Source organism: Corvus hawaiiensis, chromosome 3 (genome assembly GCF_020740725.1).
Source record: "Corvus hawaiiensis isolate bCorHaw1 chromosome 3, bCorHaw1.pri.cur, whole genome shotgun sequence".
Taxonomy (NCBI): Eukaryota; Metazoa; Chordata; class Aves; order Passeriformes; family Corvidae; genus Corvus; species Corvus hawaiiensis.
The window spans coordinates 3,532,469-3,545,480 of record NC_063215.1 but is presented as its reverse complement, the minus strand read 5'-3'; the positions used below and the strand labels follow the sequence as shown (position 1 = coordinate 3,545,480).

The following is a 13,012-nucleotide window of genomic DNA, read 5'->3' as shown; positions in this document are numbered from 1 at the left end:
GGCTCACCAAAAGTCTGAGGAATTTTGCCTTCCCAAACAGGAGAACCAGACACCCACTTGCAACTCTACCCAAGGCTTGAGCCTGGAGAGTGGCTTGAAGTGACTTCTTCCCACCATCTCTTCAAACCCCAACTCTGCCAGCCTGGCACTACTTCTATTCCTAGGTCCAGACCTTTGGGCTTTTCTTTATCAACCCATCCCTGGAAGTGTCCAATGCCAGGTTGGACAGGGCTTGGAGCAACCTGGTCTGGTGGGAGGTGTCCCTGCCCATGGCAGGGTGTTGGAATGGGCTGATCCCTAAAGTCCCTTCCAACCTAAATCATTCTGGGATTCTGTGATTAAATCTGTTCACATTGGAGAGATCATCTTGAATGCATAAACCTCACGGGTCAGGACACTAAGGAATGATAACAGAAAAAGGAAATTTTTTGAATCCTTCAGTTCAGAGCCAGCATCCAATTTATAAATTTCTCTTCCCAAACCAGCCCATGGAAGGGGACAAAGAGCCCTCCCTACTCTGGTTTGGGTCAGACCCTCCTGCATGAGAAACAACCAGGTTGTCTTCTACGTCCCTCCGGCCCCCTCCTGCCTTCACCCTCTCTGGATGGAAAGAGACTTCCATTAATATAGCACTGGAGTTTTGTTTACAGCTGGAGAGATATTTGATATCAACAGTTCCCCCTGCAGAAGTATCTTCTCAACCCAATGAAGCAACTCAGCAAAGGAGAAACTGTCCTTCAAACACAGCCAGGCCACTTACAGGCTCTAAACAGAGCCTGAGAGCAGTTTTCCCAGCAGAGAAGCAGTTTCCTAAAACAATTTGTTATGGTAAGAGGTGAGAGCCACGATCCTGTGTATACACAAATCCCAAATGGACTCTCAGGGGCACTCGCAGCTGAGGCGAAGGACGTGGACACCCTGGAATCCCACCCAGGACACCCTCACCTTCTGTTCCAATGGACAGCCACAACAGCATGGTAGGGGAAACAGGGTTTGCCATTCTCAGCCGCTTTGTCCCAAATCCCAAAATTGTTTCCATTAAAAAGGGGCAGTTTGGAAATCCTTCCTACTCTTCAAGCCTTTTGGGGTCCTTTTAACCAGCATTTTGCTGGAGCTAGAGGAGCTCAAAGTCACATCTTCTATTTCTTTGGAATGGGTTGAGGTGTTCCCATGAATTGCATGATTCCAGAAGCCAAAGTTTCAAGGGGAAAAACCCATCAAAAGATGGGTCAGATCACAGCAGTTAAAAGTGCTGGTTGGTCCAGGACTGTGGCAGAGAAGGACTGAACTGGAAAGGAAGGTGGCAGCAAAAAAAAAAGAGGGGAGATGAAAGAGGAATGGGAGGGGAGTGACTGCTAATTTAAAAATCCCAAATTTATGCTTGGGGGAGCTCTGTAGTCAAAGGAAAGCTGTCAGTGAGCCTTTCCTTTATCCGTGGGGATTTCACCAGCTTAGCACACAGGCTGGGATCAGAAAGTGAGGATGGAGCTAAAGGATCCAAGGGTGTTTCTGTAAAACCAGGTTTTGCTCACTGGCTTTTCCCGCTCTGCTCCCTCTTCTCTTCCTGTTTCCTCTCTGACAGAATTTGGGGGGAAATTCACCCAGGGTCCCACTCTTTAAGAGACAAATGGGATCTAAACACAGGGAGAGTGGGACAGTGCCTGTCTAAGCAGTGCCCATCACTGGGCTGGGTGCTGTGGGAATGTGGCTCCCTGCTCTCCCCTGGTCTGGACTAACAGAAAGAATCACCGGTGTGATTGAGGATCTGCAGGAAGTGGGGAAGCAGGTAAATTCCCCACACTTAGCCAGAAACACGGTTTCAAGCAAAAAGCATCATTGTGCAGCCTCACAGAAATGGCTTGATGCTGTTCCAGAAGGTTTTAGGGTTTATCTGACACATCTATGGTGCAGAAGATGGCTGTGTACCCGTTTGGCTGCCTGGACTAAACAGTTTTCCCTCTGAAAACATAAAGACTCCACTTATTGCTGAGGAAACATTCACCCTACAATCTGGCTTTCCAGAAGGCGAAGAAATCTGTTTTTCCCCGGCTTCGCGAAACATCACGGCGAGACTGTTCCCGTGCAACCCTTCCCAGGCCAAATGTTTCATGTCAAGGCAAAGGGAACACTGTGTCCCTCCCCTGCAGCACTCCCTGCTCTGCCTGCAGCACGCCAAGGTCTGTGGTGCACACCATTGCCAGCAGCCAGGAATACTCCTTTCCTTCAGGGATGTTTTCTGCGCTTTGAAGGACGGTGGAGGTGGAAGAAGCCAAAGGACCAGCTGAGGTCATGTGCAAGAGGGCCATGATGGAAAGGTTGGGCAAATTCTGGGCCTGGCTTTGAGTTCGGGCTTGGCTCTGCAATAGGATGCCCTTGAGCAAGGCTTTGCATCTCATGGTGACACTGTCCTTTCCCTGTGACAAGGGGTGACACTGGAGGGGCGCAAGAGGACAACTTTCAAAGGCCACAGGCACAGATGTGGAGACAAGAAATGGATGGAAGAACGATGGGTGGAAACAAGCTGGATTCCTCTAATTCAGAGCTAAACAGTGTTTTGGGAAGGGGCAGGAGCTGGAAAAGCCCTGACAGCTCTCCAGTGTACCAAACCCACCAGACCCCAAACCATCCAGCCCCGTGGTTGTCCCAGAGCTGAGTGGAGAGACAATCCACACACACACTGAAGGACCATGTCCCACATCCCAAAGGTGCACAGCCTGCTCTGCAGGAAGACAGGAATGCAGACATCCCTGAGGATCTTCTGGTGGGAGCCTCTTGGCCACCTCTTTGAGAGCGACCTGGTGTCCAGCAGCAGCTTCTGCTGACTGTCAAGTTGTGCCTGAGTGAACTCCCACCCACCAAGGTGACCTCCCCTTCCTTACTCCTCCTTGCAGTTCTTACACTTGTAAATATCCGAGGCTCCTCTGATAAACAGGAGATTCCTCCGCTTATCGACTGTCCAAATATTTTTTAACACATCTCAGATTAGCATGGTGAGCCCAGGGAATGGGCAAGATGGGGTCAGCCACAGTCTGGGGTCTGCTTGGCAGGAGGCACCTGGAAATGGTCTTTCTCTCTTTTGACAAAGGAAAAGGAGCCATGGCCTTGCCCTCCTTGAAATCTGGCCCATCTCCAAGTGGATGTGCCCATCAAGAGACTCTTCTTTGGTGGCCTCAGGGAAGGGACAGTGGGGAAAAATGTAGAGGAATGGGAAAGCTTGGGATTTAGAGTGCCATGATCCCTCCTGGCAGCTGTTTCTGAGTTGGGAACAGGTCATGAGCAGCTGTTCCTGGTGTCCCCACAGGGGACCCCAAGCAGGTGTGCTGTGGAGTCCTGCCAAGCCACTGCTCCATGGCTGAGCCATGGGAATTGGCCTTATGGCTACGGAGTAACTGGTGAACCCGGGCCAGTTACTGGGTAGGTGGTGAAGCCTGACCCTGAGCCCAGCCAGCAGTGTCTGGCCATGTTCAGATATTCTGGGACTCCAATCTAGAATGTTTGCACCCAAACTGCCCAGGAGCTGCCTGAGGAGATGCTGGGCTCAGGCTGAGATGGTCTGAGGTTGGACCATGCCAGGGGCTAACAATTGTCACATAATCACAGAATATCCTGGGCTGGAAGGGATCCGCAAGGATCATTGAGTCCAACTCCTGCCTCTGCACAGGACACCCCAAGATGATTCTTCACCAATGATTGAAGAGCATGATCTGTTGGGTTTTCATTAGGATATGGGGGAATGTCCATCCATGGGCATTCCAAAGCCTCATCCACATGCCCTCAGCTATTACTGAGGTGGTTGTCCTGCTAAGGATCTTACAACGTGCATTTCCACAATCCTACAACTCCAGAAACTCAAAGTTTGGGGTGGGTTTTTTTCCCAGATCGGAAGGAGAGACATTTATCTGAAGCAAACGAGCAAAATCTTTCTTGTAGGAATACAATCAATTGTATTATTGTTATCATATTTGTGTGTGTGTTATACATATTTATAAATGTATGTATTTGTATATATACACATAGAATCGCAGAATGGTTTGGGTTGGAAAGGATCTTAAAGATCATGTAGTTCCAGCCCCTCTTTCATAGGCAGGGATGCCTGGGATGTCCTTAAGAATGCCGTTGTAGGAATCATCTCCAATCAGTTCTTTCAGGTTTTGATATTAAAATTATTATTTTTATTCTGTGGCTGCATAGAACTTAGCTACATAGAAGGGTGTGTGCATATATATTTCTATATATGTGCACAAATACACACACACGTATTTTTAAAAACTCATTTTATATGTGCAAAACATATATGCTATATTAAAAAAAACCTCACTTTATAAATATAAAACATGTCTACACCATGTGTAGGAATATATGGAATATGTAGGACTGCCCCACATGTCCAATCCCTCCCTAGGCATGAGGGCACCGACCAATATCAACATATCCAAACCCCTGTCCCAGTTTTCTTCTAATTTCACTGATTTAGACACAGGCTCTGCCTCCAGTTCTGAGCTGTTCCACTGATAAATCCCACTCCGAGGAGCTGCACCAGCACAAGCCAGGCCACATCCCGGCCTCCCTGCGGGACTCCAGCCAGGGACAAACAAAAAGGTGTTTACTACGGCTCATCACGTTAGAGGGGATAGTGAGTTTGTCTAACCCCTGGCCCTTCTCTTTTCCTCTTTTATTAGTTATTCTGGATGTTAAGTCAACTCAGCCCCCGAGCGGGGTGGGAGGAGGGGATGATAAAGCATCTGCAAAGGTCACTTCGCAGCCCAGGCCAATAAAAGGCAGGTACGGAACTTATCAGGGCCACATATAACTTGCAGTTTTTCTAACCCAATTGATTGGACTTTTTATCTAAAATAACAGGCATTATAAGATAGGCGAAAGTCGAGATAAGGAGGAAAATTGAGTAGGCCTCGAATCAAGATCAGCCTGGGGACAGGTTCAAACTCCCACACCTGCCCCAGAGGAATCAATGAAAGTTTCTTGGCGCCGTCCACTCGTTTTGAAATGCTGCTGAAGTTGGGTGAACTTTGAGACTGCGGCGTTTATTCTGTGATTATAATTAACCTGCTCACCCGTTGTTATTGATTTGTGTGGAGGGAGGTGGCAGAGCCTGACTGGGATGTGGATTTGGGAAGAGAAGTGCTTGGGGAGGGCAGGCAGCTCTGGCAGAGTGAGACCCTTCCCTGGCTTGAGGCAAAGAGAAGGGGGTGCGAGGGGGATTTCACCCTCCTGCCTGAAGTCCTGCTTGTTTTGGGAAGTGGAAAAGACCCTCAAGCTCAGATCTTCATATCCAGAGGGTCAGGATAAACTACAGCATCACTGATCTGTCCCAGGGAAGTAATGAAGGACTGAACATGGGAAAAGTCATGCCCAGGATCGAGAGCATCATCCCAGCCCAGGGGAGCATGAGGAAGAGACATCCTCCCCCCAAACCATCTGCCCCTCTCATGCTCCACACCACCCAGGCATGTCCAAACCCAGAGTCCTTCCCAGCAGCCAGCCCCCTGGGCAGGCAGCCCCTGGGGCCAGCACTCCCTTCCCAAAATAATCTCAGACATCTGGGTCCACACGTCATTCGGAGGAGCCCTGATGTCTGGGGCTCAGGGCCTCACTGATTTCTTTTACAACTCCAGCACTGCAAGCCCTGAATGTTGAATAATGGTGGCTCACTGGCTTGCAAATCCAGGAGTCTGGCTTGGAAACTCATAGGAGTTTAAATAATAAATATTAGGGTTTGGTTTCTTTTTGCCTCATCTAGGATTTCAGCATGAAGGAATCAGGGTTTTCCAGCCTCTCCCTTGTCCAGGAAAGCCGTTCTTTTGCTTTCTGAAAGAGCAGAGCCTGACATATGATAACAGCACTCCAGAAGCTGGAGCTTGAAGGAAAATTGAGGTGCAAGAAAGCATGAGGGCTGGTGACAGCCGGGGGTGGGCAGCTGGGAATCCAGCAAGGGGGAAATGTCTCCTGAACTGTCTGGAGGTGTTTGCAGAGCCAAAGGGGACATCTCAGTCCCCTGGCCCTCGAGGTCAGAGGACAACCTGGAATTTGCTTAAATGTTACAGACACAGAGAGCTCCACGTGGAAAAACCAGGAAGAATTGGCAAAACCTTGCCTGGAGGGACTGGCGTGGTCTCCTTCTCCCTCCCTGCTTCATCTCTGCCCCCAAATTTGGGTTTTAACTGTTTAGGAGAGTCCGATGGCAATGGGAACTGAGCCCCGTGGCAGCTCCCTGTAAATCCACTGTGCTGGAAGCATCGCCCAGTGGAAAAGGGCTGAGCTCTGGGAAGAGCAGCAGGAGCAGGGAGAAGCGTCCCACCACGGGACCTCTCCTGAAATGCTCCCCCGGCAGACACCAACTTAATTCCCAGGGATTAGGAGGAAGCATTTCCAGGCAGCGGTTTTGTTATCCCAGGTTCAGAAGCAATCCAGTACCAGTCCCTGGTGGAGACGGGAGATCAGCCCTGCGGGATCCCTCATCCGGCTGCCCTCACCCCACCTCTGCTGGAAAAATTATTAATTTTTGGCTTTCCAGGCGTTATTTTTTTTCCTCTTTCACAAACAAAATGAATTACTGAGTCTCTCCCAAGGCTGGTGTGAGCGATTCGAGCTCCGATAAGGGTCTCACAAGCTTTAGGGGTGACTAAAAATAATTTTAAAAACCACCACGAATTCCTTCGTGCTGCAACGTATAAACCAAGTGGCCACTTTTCAGGACAAAAAAGGAAGGTCCCACTGGATTTTGGGGTTTAACCTCCTTGAGAACACATGTAAATTCCCATGTAATTTGCAGTGGGCCGAGTTTCTTCCCTATGGATTCTACTTGCATGGGCCTGATCCTGCACCAGCTGCCGGTGAACCTCCCTGTGTTTTAAAACAGGGATGGTTTCAGCTCTGAGCAAGGAACGTGGGTATTTTTGAGGTTGGTTTTTTTTTTTTGTCACAGTCCATGCAGAATCTGTTTTTTAGGGGATGGCTGATCCTAAAAACCTGGGCAGGTTTAGCCTTAGAAAGACAGAGAAAGCAGAAAGACATTTGAAAGACCCGTCTTGCTCCCCCCAAGTGAAGACTTCATTCTGCAATTAGGTATCCACCTCATTAAGGAAAAAAACCCCTCTGTGCCAGAAAATAATGGAGAAAAAAATTAATCACCGGGCACTTCTTGGAAAAGGAAAAGTTATTTTCGCTTCCACTTGACGCTACCCCAAACTTGGCTTTAAAATCCAGGTCTTGCCAAAGCTCCAAAGCTGAAACATTTCAGCGCTGATGGCGGGGTCAGATCTGCATCCAACTTGGAAAATCTCTGCCTGGCTCTTCTTTTGGAGCAGACTCAGCACCCGCCACTTCTTTTTGGGGGGGTGAGAAAATCCAGCCCGAGCTTATCATATTGAAAAAGAAATCACCGCCGAGCGCTGCGAGCGTTTAAAAACACACAAGAGCGCGGGGAATGCTGCAAGCTCAACATGTCCCACAGCAAGGAGCTCCTGGAAAAAAGGGAAATACAGGAAAAAAAACCAAACCAATATTTTCGGAGTAGGTTTGAAAACCACAGGTGTTTTCAAAAGACCCTTTAGTGCCACTCATGCCAATGGTGATGGAATTATTTTCGAGGGCTGTCACGTACTTGCAAGCGGCCGTGTGTGGAAAGACCTCAGTGCTCAGGCCTGGCAGATAATTGGGTTTAATTTGTCATTACAGATGTATTTACAGCTCGGGCCCGGTCACCGTGACCGACCATGTGGGGAAGACTTGGAAAGGCAGGAGAGGTTTTCATATTTTGCCACAGTGTGGGACGTGACCGTAGACAGCTGTGAGGGTTCTGTCCCATGAAGGAGGAACACCAATTTTTCTTAAAATTAAAAAAAAACTCCTCAATCCGATTTATAATGAAATTTGCTTCTATAATTTGGGTTAATTTGGGAGGTCAGAGCAAATTCTCACCTATTTCCCTGGTTATTTAAGCAGCATTTCACACTCGCACACCAAAGGCAAATTTACACCTTCCTGCCAGACGGCAGCGCGGATTCCGACCCGCCAGCAAGGTGGATATTCGGCATTTCCAGATATTCCCATCTCCCTTTTTGCAATCCTGCAGGCATAATTACACACATTCCCCACTCCCAAGCAACTCAGACCTGTAACAACCCAACCTGGCTGTTACAACTGAGACACTTTGGCAGCCTAATCGTGTTTTTCGGGATCCCACGTCCCCAAAACGCGGGGCTGGCACAGCAAAAATCTGCATTTCTGGCTTTCCCTCCCAGCATCAGCAAAACTTTTTTTTCTAAGCCTGTGGACTGAGCTCTTGAGGTAAAGTCCCACCTGGTTTTGCAGCCAGCGATGAGCCCCAAAGGGGAAGCAGACCCTTTGTTAAGTTTTTTAGAGTTGGGTTGCAAAAGCCTCAAAGAACCCAAGATTTTGGCTTCCTCTGCTCTGTGAATGCCCGGGAGCATCACCGAGCAGGGCAAGATCCCCAAATATCTCATTTCTGCACCTCCTTTTCAATAAGGAAATTGCAGGGAGGGAAGGACACGCTGCGCTGGTGTGTGAGTTTGGGAATAAAACCTCTCAAGGTTGATATATTTGCATTCCTTTTATTCCTCTGCTTGCAAAGCTCCGTAGGGCTCAAGGAGCAGAAGTTTCAGCCCAGAGCCCTGTGCTGATGAGAAACAAAACCTCTGAAGGTTTTGGGATAACACTATAATTTTTTTTTAATTGAATTTTCCTTAAAATTGGATTTTCCCACTTTTAACAGCCCCTGCAAATGTCCTCCTTCACAAACAACAGGCTGCCGACCTTCAGGCACATAAAATGCCCCTTTTTTGCCAAGTTTGGGATTTTATTTGCTGTTTGGTGGTTTGTTGATGGTTTTTTTTTTTCTCATGCATCCTTAAATTTCAGTGAGATGGTTTCCCCATTCAAAATACCCCTCTCCATTTGGGACAACCAGTTTTGGGGAACCCCTTTCTGCTAGCCAAGCCAAGATTTTCCCATCATCAGAAGAGCACAGAGGTGCCAGGATTTGGCCTGGTTTCCTTTGGAATACACTGCCTGATAAATACTCATCTGTTTCTGAGAATTTCGCCTTTTTCCCTTAAAATTTCTGGCGATAAAATATGCAGAGAGCAAAATATAGGCTGTCTCTTGAAAAAAATATTGCTGTTATCGTTACAGGGGTAAAGAAATGCACATGCACATTTGTAGAGAAGAAAAATAATTAATCCTGGCTTAATAAAATCTTAGATTAAGTACCACCATCCACTGCCTTAAACTTTACTGCTCTACGAAAATTTGTGAACATTTATCGTGTATTAAATTCTACCCCACGGCTGTTCTGTGCAACATAAGGACTTGTATTTGGTAATACAGTGCAATTTTTAATTAAGGAATTGAATTATTAATAATCACGCCTGTGATTGTGTTATTTTTATTATCATTGATTTATTTGCAATTTAAATTCTACTGCTTGGGGGGCTCGGAGGGGGGAATAAACACTTGTGTGTTCAAGCTTGATCTTGCTCAAAGATTAAAAACCCCGATTCTGTGGGTTTCATCCCAAATCCCAGACTGACGGGTGACAATTAAATTAGGAGGGAGAGCAGACGGTGGATTCAAACCCGAAGAGGGGGGAACAAAGCCCTGGGCGAACCTTCCCCGCCGGCGGGGCTGAGGTGAGAAATGCGGCCGCTTGTGAAACGGGGGATGGAGAAAAATGCAGACACGTCCTACAGCCCCATCCCGATGTCCCACAGCCCCTTCCCGCTGTCCCACAGTCCTTTCCTGCCATCCTACGTTCACATCTCTCTGTCCTATGGCCCATCCCTCCGTCCTACAGCCCCATCCCTCCGGGATCAGGGACAGGAGAGGTGCTGGGCCCCCCTCATCGCCTGCCACCCCACAGGGACGGGCCACCTTGTCCTTTGGTGCGTGGGGAAGGTCAGGGGCTGCTGGTAGGGCAGAGGGCTGTAACAAATGCCAATGAATCACTGGAAATGTCAGCCCCGGGATGCGACAGGGCAGATCTTTTAGCATCCCTATGGGAAAGCTTAAGATCTGGTTCCCAATCTCTCCCCCACCAGCAGCAGAAGGGACATTTTCCAACCCAGTGTCTGCTCCAGGCTTTGATCTTCCAGGACGCTGTTGCTGTGTTCCAGCAGCGCCTGTTTGAGGAGCCCTGACTTGGATTTAGCCAAAAAAAAAAAAAAAAACCCAAACCAAAAAGCACCCACCAGGAATGCCCACAGCCCTCGCCCCGATTTATTCCCAACCACAGCAACTTCCGCGATGCCACAGCAAAAGTAAGACCCCCGCTGTGGGCAAAATAAAAGGGAATGGGGATGGCGCTCTGCGATCTGAGCGTCCATGCCCAGCCTGGAAAGACCCAGGAGGCAGCGAGGGGCTGTGGGATGGACGCGCTCGGACCCCCGTGCCGCCCTCCATCCCCGCTCCCTTCTGCCCGGAGAAGGGGGAAGAGCCAAACTGCCCATCCAGGCTCATTTTGGGAGCGATTTCAAGAGATTTTTGGTGCTGGCGGGGAAGTCTTTTGAGAGGGGATTCTGCAGCTGGTCCTTTTCATGCCTCATTAAGTCGGGAATTCACAGTAACTCCATCCTAGGCAATGCCTGGGGCAAGTTCACTGCCTCGACCACAGGGTCTGATCCTGCTCTTCAGGGTAATGAAATCAGTCACCAAACTTACCCTGAAAAGCCCAAATTTGGTATTTTAAACTCTCACCAGGGAAAGTTTTTCAAACGGGCCCGTGTGTTTTACCCACCCATCCTTCCCAGTGCTTTATACCACGGTTTAAGCCAAGCCAAAATCCCTCAGTTTAGGGAAAAACAAGATTTGTATTTCTTGTAGTGCTATTTTCTTCGAATACATTTTCACGAATCTTCTTTTCCCTGTGTGTTGCTTTGTTTTTACAGGGATATATTTATATAAAACGGGAGGGGGGGGGAAGCCATGCCCAATTGCATAGACTGTGAATTCGTGTCTGCATATCCAGCTGTACCTGCCCAGACTTGATCTTTTTAAAAAAAAAAAAAAGATAATAATTAAAATTTTAATGACTCCAGGGGTGCTCTGCATTTAGCACTGCCCGAAGGTTGGTGGCTCTTTAGGAAAAGAAAATGAGAGCGCTGCAAATACCGCTTGATTGAAAAGGATTGCGTCTCCACCCTGAGATTTCTCGCTGGGCAGAGAATAAAATTAGTTTTAGCCCTAAGAAAAGGTAAAGAAGGAGTCAACTCCACCGTGCCAGGGATTTCTCAGGTGCTGACCAGGGCTCGGATGCGGCATTAAAGTAGGTCTGTGATGGGAGCAATCCACAGCGGTGTTCCCCGCGCCCCCCCAACTACATCTTTCAGTGTCTTCAGTTTTTCAGGTTTTTATCCTTAAAACCATTAAAATATAACCCTTTCCCAGCTCAGAACCCCCCAGTCAGCCTCTACATGCTTCACACAGCCCTCTCGGTGCCCAAAGCATCGCTCGGCTTCCTGGAGGGACCCGGCAGCGGCCGCCTCTCGACTCAGGGAGAAGAGGGAACGGGGCAGGTCTGGACCTTAAACTCCTTCCCAGAGGAGCTGCCTTCCAAAAACCCATTTTAATCCTGAGTTTAATCCTGCCAGCTCTCAGGCAGCTCATTTTATTTATTTGTTTTACAAAAACTCACTCACTTTTAGTTTAAAATCCGAGAGCTTTTCCATATCCAAGGCAGAGACGTAATTAGCCCCGTGCTAATGAATCCCGTGGATTCGGCTGCGCTGCCGAGAATCCGGCACCCGAGTCAGGACCTGGCCGTGGAGAGGAGTCCCGGCTCCTTCCTCCTTCATTAAAAACCAACTTCTGGGCTGGCTCAACTCATCCCTTCTTCCCAGTGCTATTTAAACCCCCATTTTTTGCCATCAAAACGCGGAGCTGCAGCACAAACCAGCGGGCTCAAAACCCCCAAATCCCCACGTTCAGCCCCTGGTGCCTTGAAAGCTGATGGGTGTTTTTGCAACGGCAAATCTTCATTTGCATTATTTTGGGGTTAGGTTATTTTTATTATTAAGAGCCCTTCTGAGACCACCGCAAAAAGGTGATTTTTTTTCCCCCCCCAAGGAAGAGGTGGCACTGGGGTAAAATGCAAATATTCATATGTGCATATAGATATTCAATTAATATTTGATTGTTTAATTTATCCTGATTTTTCCCTCTACGTTCTACCTTTTCATGGATTCCGGAAAAACATTGCCCGATTGGCTAAATTTTTATCCGTAATCTGTTCCTCGTTTTGAGAAATTTCATAGTACCCAAAGAAAAGCACAAGGTATTTGCAAGGCCAAGCCTTCACCGACGCCCAGCTTTCCTTCTTTTAACATCTAAAATTAATGCTAAAGACAAGGCAAATCCTGCTGGACACGATGGAAAAATCACCCTCCAAAATTCAGGTTAGAGAACATGATCATAAAATAGCTCTGGAGACAAATCTGAGGTGTTTTCTTTGTTAACCCCGACCCCAAAGCCAACAGAAATACCTTCACGGAGAGGAGGCGGGAAGGAAAAAAGGGTTTATGAAACCACATAAGATGTGCCCGCATTTCTCTCCCGTTTTATCCCTCTTCCACCCCACAAAATATAAAAGCAGGGTTTTAAGCCATTTGGACCAACTTTTCGTTGTAGGAACCAGAGGAATTTAATGAAATGAAAGGCTCCGAGACTGGATTCGTCACAAGAGATCAGGATGAGGTTTTTTGGGGTGAGGAGATTCTGAAATACCAAGGTTGTATTGTTCAGATGTGCCCGTGTTCCCCAAAAAGCACCGATATAAATGTGGATGCATTTCTTTTAATCCTTCTCCATCATCTCTCCCACCTCAGCTCAAAATTTATCTTTGCTCTCCCTTTTTGTAGCCTGACATTTCAAAAAAATATTTTAAGAAATCCAGCATGTAAAACAGCCCAAAGGGAACCCATGGACCAAACTTTGATTTCTTAATGCTCCCACTTTTACGCCTACAGCCAGCTCAGGAAGA

At 47.8% G+C, this 13,012-nt stretch overlaps 1 protein-coding gene across 2 annotated transcripts in view; it reads right to left on the bottom strand.

Annotated features, from left to right (window-relative positions):
• The window catches only part of GATA4 (GATA binding protein 4), a 28,368-nt gene that overhangs the window by 14,244 nt on the left and 1,112 nt on the right, over window positions 1-13,012 (bottom strand). The window lies entirely within an intron of this gene.